The sequence below is a fragment of the Hippocampus guttulatus genome, chromosome 14 (assembly GCF_054856545.1).
Source record: "Hippocampus guttulatus isolate MCC_2025c chromosome 14, RoL_Hgut_1.0, whole genome shotgun sequence".
Classification (NCBI taxonomy): domain Eukaryota; kingdom Metazoa; phylum Chordata; class Actinopteri; order Syngnathiformes; family Syngnathidae; genus Hippocampus; species Hippocampus guttulatus.
The window spans coordinates 1,259,499-1,270,877 of NC_141274.1; positions in this window are offsets into that span (position 1 = coordinate 1,259,499).

Below are 11,379 nucleotides of genomic sequence, written 5' to 3' on the forward strand. Positions count from 1 at the left end.
TTGATTTTATATTTGTATTTATTTTTCATAAATGTAACATAACATAGTTTTTAAAATTACACCTTGATTGCGATGGTCAGAAAGTCTGATTTTGACAGAAGTAGCCGTGACCATATGACATATTCATTGGTTGGTTGCAGGTGCATTGTGGGAAAATAAATGGGAGTGGGCTTGAGTGTTTTGCTGCAACATGAGGATGGGTGTGGTTAATGGGGCCCGCAGTGACGTCAAATGAACACGTATCTGCAGAAACGCAGTTAAAAAAAGGTCTAAAAAAACTAATTATGAAACAACTGTATTCATTTTTACACAAAATTCTATTCTTCTCCTTTGAATTTTGAGAATTTTCTGCTGAAAACTGTGCTGATAGATAGATAGATAGATAGATAGATAGATAGATAGATAGATAGATAGATAGATAGATAGATAGATAGACCCGGCAAAAAAGAATCAATAACAGTGAAAACAATTCATAACTATTTGTATTGTCATAATAGACACATATTAAGCGACCTTTGGTCCTTTAAAAAGTGTGATTTAAAGTTAAACGAAACTATTATTGTTTACATTGCTGTGGGGGGGGATTTCCAATCCGCTGAATCCTCACAAGGGTCGCGGGGGTGGGGGGTGCTGGAGCTTATTCCAGCTGTCTACGGCCAGCTGGCGGGGGACACCCTGAACCGGGTGCCAGCCAATCACAAGGCACACAGGGACAGCTGTCATGCATGTTTTTGGAATATGGGAGGAAACTGGAGTACCCGGAGAAAAGCCACGCAGGCATGGGGAGAACATGCAAACCCCACACAGGAAGGCCGCAGCTGGAATCGAACCAGACACCTCTGCAATGGGAGGTCGACACGCTAACCTGCCGTAAGATAACATTTTATTTTTTATTATCATTATTAAAAATAATGATAATAAGAATACCTCTCCGTGAGCCGTCACCTTACCGTGGTGGAGGGGTTTGTGTGTCCCAATGATCCTAGGAGCTAAGTTGTCTGGGGCTTTATGCCCCTGGCAGGGTCACCCATGGCAAACAGGTCCTAGGTGAGGGACCAGACAAAGCACGGCTCACAAAGCCCCTTATGATAGATAAAATCGATGGCACTCAGTTTCCCTTGCCCGGACGCGGGTCACCGGGGCCCCCCTCTGGAGCCAGGCCTGGAGGTGGGGCTCGTTGGCGAGCGCCTGGTGGCCGGGCCTACACCCATGGGGCCCGGCCGGGCTCAGCCCGAAGAGGCAACGTGGGTCCCCCTTCTCATGGTCTCACCACCCGTGGGAGGGGTCAAAGGGGTCGGGTGCAATGCCAGCTGGGCGGCAGCCAAAGGCGGGGACCCTGGCGGTCCGATCCTCGGCTGCAGAAGCTAGCTCTTGGGACATGGAATGTCACCTCTCTGGCAGGGAAGGAGCCCGAGCTGGTGTGTGAGGCAGAGAAGTTCCGACTGGATATAGTCGGACTTGCCTCCACACACAGCCTGGGTTCTGGTACTAGTTCTCTCGAGAGGGGTTGGACTCTCTTCCACTCTGGAGTTGCTCATGGTGAGAGGCGCAGAGCAGGTGTGGGCATGCTCATTGCCCCCCGGCTCAGTGCCTGTACATTGGGATTCACACCGGTAGACGAGAGGGTTGCTTCTCTGCGCCTTCGGGTGGGGGGACGGGTCCTGACTGTTGTTTGTGCATATGCACCAAACAGCAGCTCAGCATACCCACCCTTTTTGGAGTCCTTGGAGGGTGTGCTGGAGAGTACTCCTGCTGGGGACTCCCTTGTTCTACTGGGGGACTTCAATGCTCACGTGGGCAATGACAGTGAGACCTGGAGGGGCGTGATTGGGAGGAACGGCCCCCCCCGATCAGAACTCAAGTGGTGTTTTGTTATTGGACTTCTGTGCTCGTCACGGACTGTCCATAACGAACACCTTGTTCAAACATAAGGGTGTCCATATGTGCACTTGGCACCAGGACACCCTGGGCCGTAGTTCGATGATCGACCTTGTGGTTGTATCATCGGATTTGCGGCCGCATGTTTTGGACACTCGGGTGAAGAGAGGGGCGGAGCTGTCAACTGATTCGGTCACTATACCACCGATGTCAGAGTTTGGTTCGCATTGCCGGCAGTAAGTCGGAATCGTTTCCAGTGAGGGTAGGACTCCGCCAAGGCTGCCCTTTGTCGCCGATTCTGTTCATAATCTTTATGGACAGAATTTCTAGGCGCAGCCGAAGCGTTGAGGGCTTCCGTTTTGGTGGCCTCAGTATTGCATCCCTGCTTTTTGCAGATGATGTGGTGCTGTTGGCTCCTTCAAATAGGGCTCTCCAACTCTCACTGGAGCGTTTCGCAGCCGAGTGTGAAGCGGTTGGGATGAAAATCAGCACCTCCAAATCTGAAACCATGGTCCTCAGTCGGAAAAGGGTGGAGTGCCCCCTCCGGGTCGGGGGAGAGATCTTGCCCCAAGTGGAGGAGTTTAAGTATCTTGGGGTCTTGTTCACGAGTGAGGGCAGGAGGGAGCGAGAGATCGACAGGCGGATCGGTGCAGCGTCTGCTGTGATGCGGACGTTGTATCGGTCTGTCGTGGTGAAGAAGGAGCTGAGCCAAAGGGCGAAGCTCTCAATTTACCGGTCGATCTATGTTCCAACCCTCATCTATGGTCACGAGCTATGGGTCGTGACCGAAAGAACGAGATCCCGGATTCAAGCGGCCGAAATGAGTTTTCTCCGCAGGGTGTCCGGGCTCTCCCTTAGAGATAAGGTGAGAAGCTCGGTCATCCGGGAGGGGCTCAGAGTCGAGCCGCTTCTCCTCCACATCGAGAGGAGCCAGATGAGGTGGCTCGGGCATCTGATTCGGATGCCTCCTGAACGCCTCCCTGGTGAGGTGTTCCGGGCATGTCCCACCGGGAGGAGACCCCGAGGAAGACCCAGGACACGCTGGAGAGACTATGTCACCCAGCTGGCCTGGGAACGCCTCGGGATCCCCCGGGGAGAGCTGGAAGAAGTAGCTGGGGAGAGGGAAGTCTGGGCTTCCCTGCTAAAGCTGTTGCCCCCGCGACCCGGCCCCGGATAAGCGGTAGAAGATGGATGGATGGATGGATAATAAGAATAATGCACCCTTTCAAGAAAATGACCAAACCAGATTGCAATATAGTCTAATTGGTTGTTGAAATGTCATACATTGCTGAGTATGCTTCTTGGAATAGTGTTCTTACCTGCCAATATAGTTCACAGCCATGTCCAGTTTATTGTAATTTTATATTCACTGAGGTCTTCAGCATATCGAGTCAGCCATTTGTCCCAAATAATGGTACCCTGCAGGCAACTCTATCACTGTTGCTTGGTTGCAAAGAATGGCTTGTGGTGGTTGTGCCAACAGGATCATATGTCGCATTCAGTCACAGAATTCTTGAGTGCATTATTTATTTACACCACGAACCACAAAACCTGATTTGACTACAAGTTACACAATAAATGGATCCATCCGTACATCCATGTAGCATTTGTCAGGGCACATAGAGACAAATGCGCACTCATAAGTATGGACGAATGAGAGTATTTCTTAAATATAACATGCATGTGTTTGGAATGTCGGAAGAAGCTGCAGAAATATGCATTATTGTGATGAAACAAAACATTTGCACCCCGAATGCGTTTGGAGAACGTCCACATTTGGCCTGCAGAGGACAGCAAAGGGCTGAAGAAAAAAAAAACCCTAACAACCTGACGATTCACTGCGTTGCCCAAGTGTCGTACATAATACCTTATCTATTTCTGAATTGCTTTTGTGTAATTCAATTACAGATGTCCCAGGCTCATGTTGACGCGCCAGCAATCGTCAGCTGTTTTTGCAGTGTAGGTTTACACCAACAGGTGTCTCAAGTCAAGACTGGTCTTTTAGAAACAAGCGGTTAAAAACAAAACAAACAAAAAAAACATTTAAAAGGGTTCCCAGGTGTCATATACATATACGTACAGTATGTATATGCTACCCTTGCGTCAAATTCTTCAGAACGACTATGTTGGAAAGCATGGCTGTAGATATAATACAGTACATTTATCGTTGCCACCAAATGGCAACAGTTCAATGAAGGTGCTGTGTCACTGTCTAAAACAAATTAACAAACGAATTAACCTAAAAATCTCCTTCAACTAAACCAAAACAGTACTGCAGCAAATTCTTTTTAGCAACAAAGAAAAGAGGGTTGCTGTTAGGAAACACCAGCCACTGTCTTTTATAAGCCAAATACCAAGTCCGAAAGCTTAGGGTGCTGTTTGATTTGGATATGACTATCAGCAGTCATAATTATAAATCAATCACCAAAACAGTCTTTTACCATCTTAAAAACATATCCATGTTGCGGGGTTGCACGCTCCAAGCAGACCTTATACATTGTTTTATCTCCAAGTAGACTTGATTATCGTAATGGTCTTCTGACTGGACTCCATCAAAAGAGCATCAAACAGCCGCAGCTCATTCACAACACTGCAGCTCGGACTCTGAACAGAACAAAGAGGTCAGATCCTATTCAGTCCTAAATGCTTTACACTGGCTCCCAGTCAGCTGTAGAATACATTCAAAAGTGATGCCACTCACACACCAATTTATCACACCACTTTATAAATCACTGGGCGGCCATTAAAAGAATGCTAATTGAATACAAACCCAATAGAACAGGGGTGTCCAGACTCAATGTTCAGGATTGTTATTTTGTTTCTTCAGAGCTTGCTGATGAGCCGATCCTTTAAATCGGGTGTGTTTTGGTGGGGAGAGATGGAAAACAGGCAGGACATAAACCTTTGAGTTTGGACATCCCTGCAATAGAAAGTTCGGAAATCAGCGGAAAATCAATTGGTAGAGCCCAGAGTTCAAAAGCAAACTTGGTGAATAAGCATTAAGTTGCGATGCTGCACGCAGAACTGGAATTAGATTTCAGTGGAAATGTGTTTAAATCCATGTTAAAAACGATGTTTTCCCATATTTTTCCAGTTTTTCGAAAGCACTCCTTGATATTTTTTTTGCAAAATCTTGTTCTTGCGCGATGCATTCTTTTAGTAATTTTAATAAGCCACTTTTAATTTTTTGAGCCTTTTAAATATCATGAAGCCTTCTCTTTTTCACCCTTCTTTTTGTCTTTTGTTTGTCAGTGCATTTGAATGTTAATGACAGCATATAATTTTGTTCAAAATTGGTATTTCCTAATGATAAATATCTACACACTGAGCAATTTATTGAAACAAGACTATATGCTTAATATACGCAAAAAATAATTCAAACCAAATTGAGGCGAGCATGTTGTTTTGTGAGTGTGGGCGTGGATGGTTGTTCGTCTCTGTGTGCCCTGCGATTGGCTGGCAACTGATTCAGGGTGTCCCCCGCCTACTGCCCGGAGATGGCTGGGATAGGCTCCAGCACCCCCCGCGACCCTAGTGAGGATCAAGCGGTTCGGAAAATGGATGGATGGATGGATGTTGTTTTGGCTCTCGGCAAGCCTTCCAGTTTTTTTCATGTTCCCCCTTTGCTAAATTAATTGCCCACCCCTGCTTTAGCGGTATTTCTTTGCATGAAATCTTGCCCAAAAAAAAAAAAAAAAGCTCAGGTTTTCAATTTGGGGGATTGTATTATGAAATCTAACGTCTGCTATGCAGGATCCTTATGTATTGTATTAAAAGTCAAACAAGTTAAAATGAATAAATAAATATATATAACGATGAGGCAACGTGTTGTTGCAGTATGTGAATTTGCATTTTGCAGTAGATCTGCACTTACATAACCGCCAGGTAGGTTATCATGGTTGTTGCGACTTTCACTCCCGCCCCCTCGTCCCCTCCCCTCCTCCTCTTCTCTTCTCTTCTCCTCCTCCTCCAAACTCCCACCCACCCGAATCCAATCACACCCTCCCCCATCCCAAGTACAATTACGTGATGGCTGACGTTTGAGCATGCGGAGGAGGAAGCAGCAGCACTAGTTTGGCCGGAGGAGGACGACTCAACATTAGCTTCTCAATTGAAGGCGACCATCGAAGGCAGCGGACCGGGGCGCCGCCGTGCACAAGCCGAGCCCATTGTCTCCTGCGTCGGCCCGAACCAGCCAGCCAGCCCGGTGTAGCTAACCACGGAGTCCAAAGTGCTAGGCGGCATTATTGGGGAAAGAAAACTCGGGGGCCAGAAAAGACGAAGAAGGGACTATGCGCCACGGCCGAGTTTGAATATGAGCAAGGAGCGTGGCGTTTTGTTGCAATCGGCGAGCAACTATTGATGCTTGTGACGCGACGGTTGCCAACGGCAGCAGCAGCAGCAGCAGCAGCAGCAGTACAATTCGCGCGGACTTCTTTTGTTCGTGAGCAGCATATTCTGGTGGGCACGTTTGTGTTGCTACCTTGCTAACAACAATAACAAACAATCAACAAAGTCTCTGTCCGACACGCACACGCGCGCAAAAAGATGAATTTCCAATCTAGCGCCCCTGTGTCTGGTATCTCGCCGCAGTCCCAGCCGGCTATGTCCACCCCGGGCACCGTCCCGGCCCCGGTGCCCCAGTCCATCCCGTCGCAGTTCGGATCCGGCTCTTCTGCGAGCTCTGGTGCCGGCCAGTTCGGCTCGGGTACGGTGTCCGGCCAAGCGGCGCAGTCCGGGTCCGCCGGCTCACAGTTCGCGTTGTCCAACTCGGCCGCCATCCGGGCGGAGATCCACCGTTTCGAGTCGGTCCACCCGAACATCTACGCCATCTACGACCTGATCGAACGCATCGACGACCTGGCCCTGCAGAACCAGATCCGAGAGCACGTGATCTCCATCGAAGGTGAGTGTGCTACTTTCACTTCTGGGGGTGGAGGTGGCTTAAAGCCTCATTCATTCAAGGGAGGCAACAAACATTGGGCCCACGCCCGAACCTTTATTGATCCAAGGTGCATATTTTACATCGAAAAAATCTCACGTCACACTCCTCAACAAAAATGACACAAAAAGTCAACATGCATGATAATTACAGTATCTAACCTCTTCGATATACTTGAAAATCATTTGTTTGTTCTGTCTGTCACTGAATGTCACTGGCATAGATAGACATGATTTGTATTTATTACTGTAAATACATAATATTTGGATCAATTAAATAAAATTAGGCAATTTTACACAGTACACCCACTCGGGATCACTGCTCTACAATGTCAACAATAACACTTTTGTGGTACAGGTAGTGGATATGATTCCTTGCTCTCCTTGTGTTTTGCAACAATCCCATTTAAATAGCAGTGCACTCACAAATGCTTTTAAAATCTATCGGGAGAGATGTTGTTTTAACACAAATATACATCTGGGATTTTCACGTCTTTTAAGTTCCGCAAATATATGTGGGATTTTCACGCTTTTTACATTTTGTGTGTGTATTTATCATTTGTAAATATTCACTTTGGCTTGTGAAATGTTGAATGTATGTGTTTCTGGATCACTGGCGCGCACATTTATATTTGAGATAAACATCACGCGCGGAAACGCAGACATTCACCTGTGCAATGGCCTCTTCCGTCCACAAGTAGGCAGTGTTACTGCCTCTTTTCGGAATGTAGGAACGAGCCATCTGTCATTTTTTGTTTAAAAACTGGAAATTGAAAAAGAGAAAACGAGTCTTTATCTTGTCATCTATTATTTATTTGTTTATTTAACTCGAGTCAGGAAACAAAGTACGATCGTAACTGGTTTGACACTAAAGAAGTTCTTCTGCTGCTGCGTCTTCTTCTACATCGCTGCAGCGGACAAAGTTGAATGGAGACAGCAACACTGCCTCCGAGCGGACGGAGAAGGGATAGCCTTTAAATGTGTAAAAGGGCTTTGTGTGAATACTGTTTTGTGGAACTACGTGACATTGGTTTAAAAAAATAAATGCACACGGCCGCTGATCGACAAACCCACATTCAACATTTCACAAGCAGAAGTGAACATTTACGAATGATAATTCATGGGAAATGCACTCACAACTTTAAAAAACACTTGAAAATCACGCATTTGTTAACCTGAAAAAAAAGTTTAAATTGCAAATAGATCTACGGATCTGAAAAACATATTTGGGTTAATAATTTTGAAGCAAATCGCTCCTCATTTAAATCAGCCTTTAAAATACACCCCTGCTGTTTCACTGCAAATATCTTCCGTACAGTTTAGCATCCATCAATCCACACTTACTTTGTGATTTGAACGCTTGTCAGAGAAGCTGGCTGCCATGTGAAAAAGTGCATGTCACGTGAAACTAATGGCGTGCTAACACACTGATAGGCCAAACCCGGGGAGAAGCAATAATGGAGCGAGTTATAATGTCATTGGGATGATTTATCTTGCTTATCAGATGTGTGCGTGGGGGGGGGGGCACTTCTGATATTTGTGTGCATTGACGGATGATCACGTCAATTTATATTGCATGAAATATATCAATTGTTTTCGGTTCTGACCAAAATTAGAAGATTGCCGGTTTGACAGAAGTAAGCATTACATGACAAATCTCTTCTTGATTAAAACAGGTGCCTTAAACAGGGAATGTGCATACCGATTTTTGAACATCTAAAACAATTTAAAAAAAAAAAGTGAGACACCCCACATGTGAGGAAAATGGAGGTGTGTGTGCTTACTGCTCTTAAAGTGTATGATGCTCAATCTGACCAACACAGCACATAACTCGACAATAATATCTCCACCTATAAATAATAATGAGTCTACTCCCCCAAACCAGATGTCTGACAATTGCACACTTAAATCGTACATGTAAATCAAACAGGTTGAACATTTCAGCTTGTTGGTCCCAACAGGGTATCGAGGAGACAAAAAAAAAAAAATCCCCCTTAACACAGCCCACACCACAGGAAAATCACTGACAAATCTTTCGGAGACTTCCAATAATCAGTCCTTTGCTGATGCTCAAATTTGTCTCGATTATTGGTGTATATGTGTGTCTGTACAGTACTAATGTGAAATGCTTTTCGAGGAAATACTACTTGCGGAAGCAGGTGCCCTGACTAAAGACTGTAAAAGCATTGATTGGCTTTACAATCATGCAGGCGGCTCACTCGAAGAAACATTTTCGGAAATAGACAGGTCACAAAACATTTACTCGTTTGTGTAATTTGACACTTGATGGCTGGGCAGGCACTCCAGAGACTCAACCATTTGTACAGCAAGCAATTAAAATGACACATTCCCATGATAAATGTCCCCTTTTAAAGATGCCAAAAAGTTTCTGTATCATTCATTGCACAGCAAAGCAAGTAGAAAAACAAAACATAAAGGTTGGCTGTTTGCAAGGATCATTTGGGTCATTCATCTCACTGGAAATGAAATTCAAAAAGGGCACACTGTCATCTTTTTTGACGAGCCCTTTGTCTTTTGTGAGTTGAGTGCGCAATCATCATCGTTTTAAGGATTCCCATGGCACGGATGACTACAATTTTTACACAGAAACAAGGGGGAGTTGCACGGTGTCAACAGCGACATTTTCACGAACAGCAATATGGCTGTTTATCGCACATGTATTTCATCCACGTAGCCATCGGATTTCGGACACGATTCTTTATTGTTGAAGCAGTATTTCCCCAACTTGTAAATCCAAATGAGAAATTGCCTTTTTTTCTCCTCTCTCTCTAAGCGGCCCAAAAGGACTGAAACTGGGGTTTCAATTTTATGGCATCCAAGGCTGTGTTCAGATAAAGTCATTAAATTAATTGATGCATTTTAGTTTTTTTATTCATAGTTTTAATTTAAATTATTTAATTTAATTTATTTTATTTAAAATATTGAATTTTCACGTGTAAAATCCACATTTTGTGTTATTAAAGCCGAATGTACTACACTTTTCAGTAAGTGTGTGGATCCACGACCGCGACAAAAGTTTGCAATGTCATACGTCAACAGTAGTGTATACATAGTTGCATGAACAAGGTTATCGTTCTGGAAAATTATTTAAAAAAAATAAAACTACAATTTAAAAAAGATTTTTGTGAACGAAATAACATAAATACAAGATAAAATATAAATAAAAAAACAAAATGCTTTTAAAAGAATCACAAACTAAAACTAAGTGTAATTATTGTGAAAACAGCCTTTGTTTTTGTCTGTCAATCAGTATCATTCATACGCTTTCAGGGTTCATTTTAAATGCACAATATTCATTTTACTATTGCTGTTCGTTCCCACAGAATAAACAACAACAAACAGTCATTTGATAATTGAACTTGACTTTCTTACGAATCACTGAGTGACATTTGTTGTTGCCTTGCACCGAACGAATACTCCATATATTTAAAAAAACATCAAACTAATATCGACTGAACTAAAATGAAAACTGCGGCTGGCTCGCTAAGTGTGGCTAAAAGCTGTGGACATGCTAAGTCACTAATCATTATTTTTATAAGGGTGAATAAAAACCCGCTCCTCGTAGTAATGCTAACTGCATTAAAAAAACAAATGAATGCCAAAAGTAATGAAAAACTAACTAAAATTACAAATCCTACACTATTATAATGAATACAGTAGTACTAGTAATAATGATATGTTGTAGTCTAAGCTACTTTAAATACTGTCATCATTTTGCACGCATTCATCATAGATGTACACCAACAGAGAAATAGCCTGCCTTGGTGATGCTCAAGAAAAGAAATTGAAGCATTTTGGGGTCCTGTTTTAAGTTTTGATAACCCTGTCGTGAAATCTGAAAATACAGTGACATATGCTACAGTTTACAGTGGAATTGTGAACCAAATTGCCCAGCTTTGCTATTTTGTTTGTGTCGAAATACGACTGTGCACTCCTGACAAGACAGCATGCCGATAGCAAAGACTCACGGGATGTGTTAAACGCCGGCAATAATTCCTTCATGCGTCTTGAAGGAAATGCCGGCTTGGCGTTTACTTTATCTTGGTAGGACATTAGCCTTGTGATTGACAGGCGATCATTCCACAGCCTACCCCATCTCAAACGTGTTAGACAATTTAATCACGGTGAGGTTCCTGCTAGCTGTTATATTTCACATATGCTGTGCCCTAATTAGTTTTCATGTGCATCATCCGCTTCAGACAAATAAACCTCGTCAAATAGATGCATCCCTTTGAAAATTGTTTGAAACTAAATATCTAAGTTGGGAGATGCTTTTGTTCATACGTGGCTATGCTAAGGTCTCATGAACTCTGTTGCCAACCAAAAGAGCAACACCAAAGCAGCCTCCCAGATTAACTGAAGTGTGGAGTTTCACGTTTTGTCGCAACAAACAGAATAGCCTCCACGGTATTACAAATAGTTATGTGAGGACACTGTGTTTTTTCAGCCATTTTAACAATGTTGTGTGTCCATACATAGTTTTGTCAACTCTGCCTGGGTTCTTGCTGTTTGGGGCATTTCTCCATTGTAGTCCTTTTT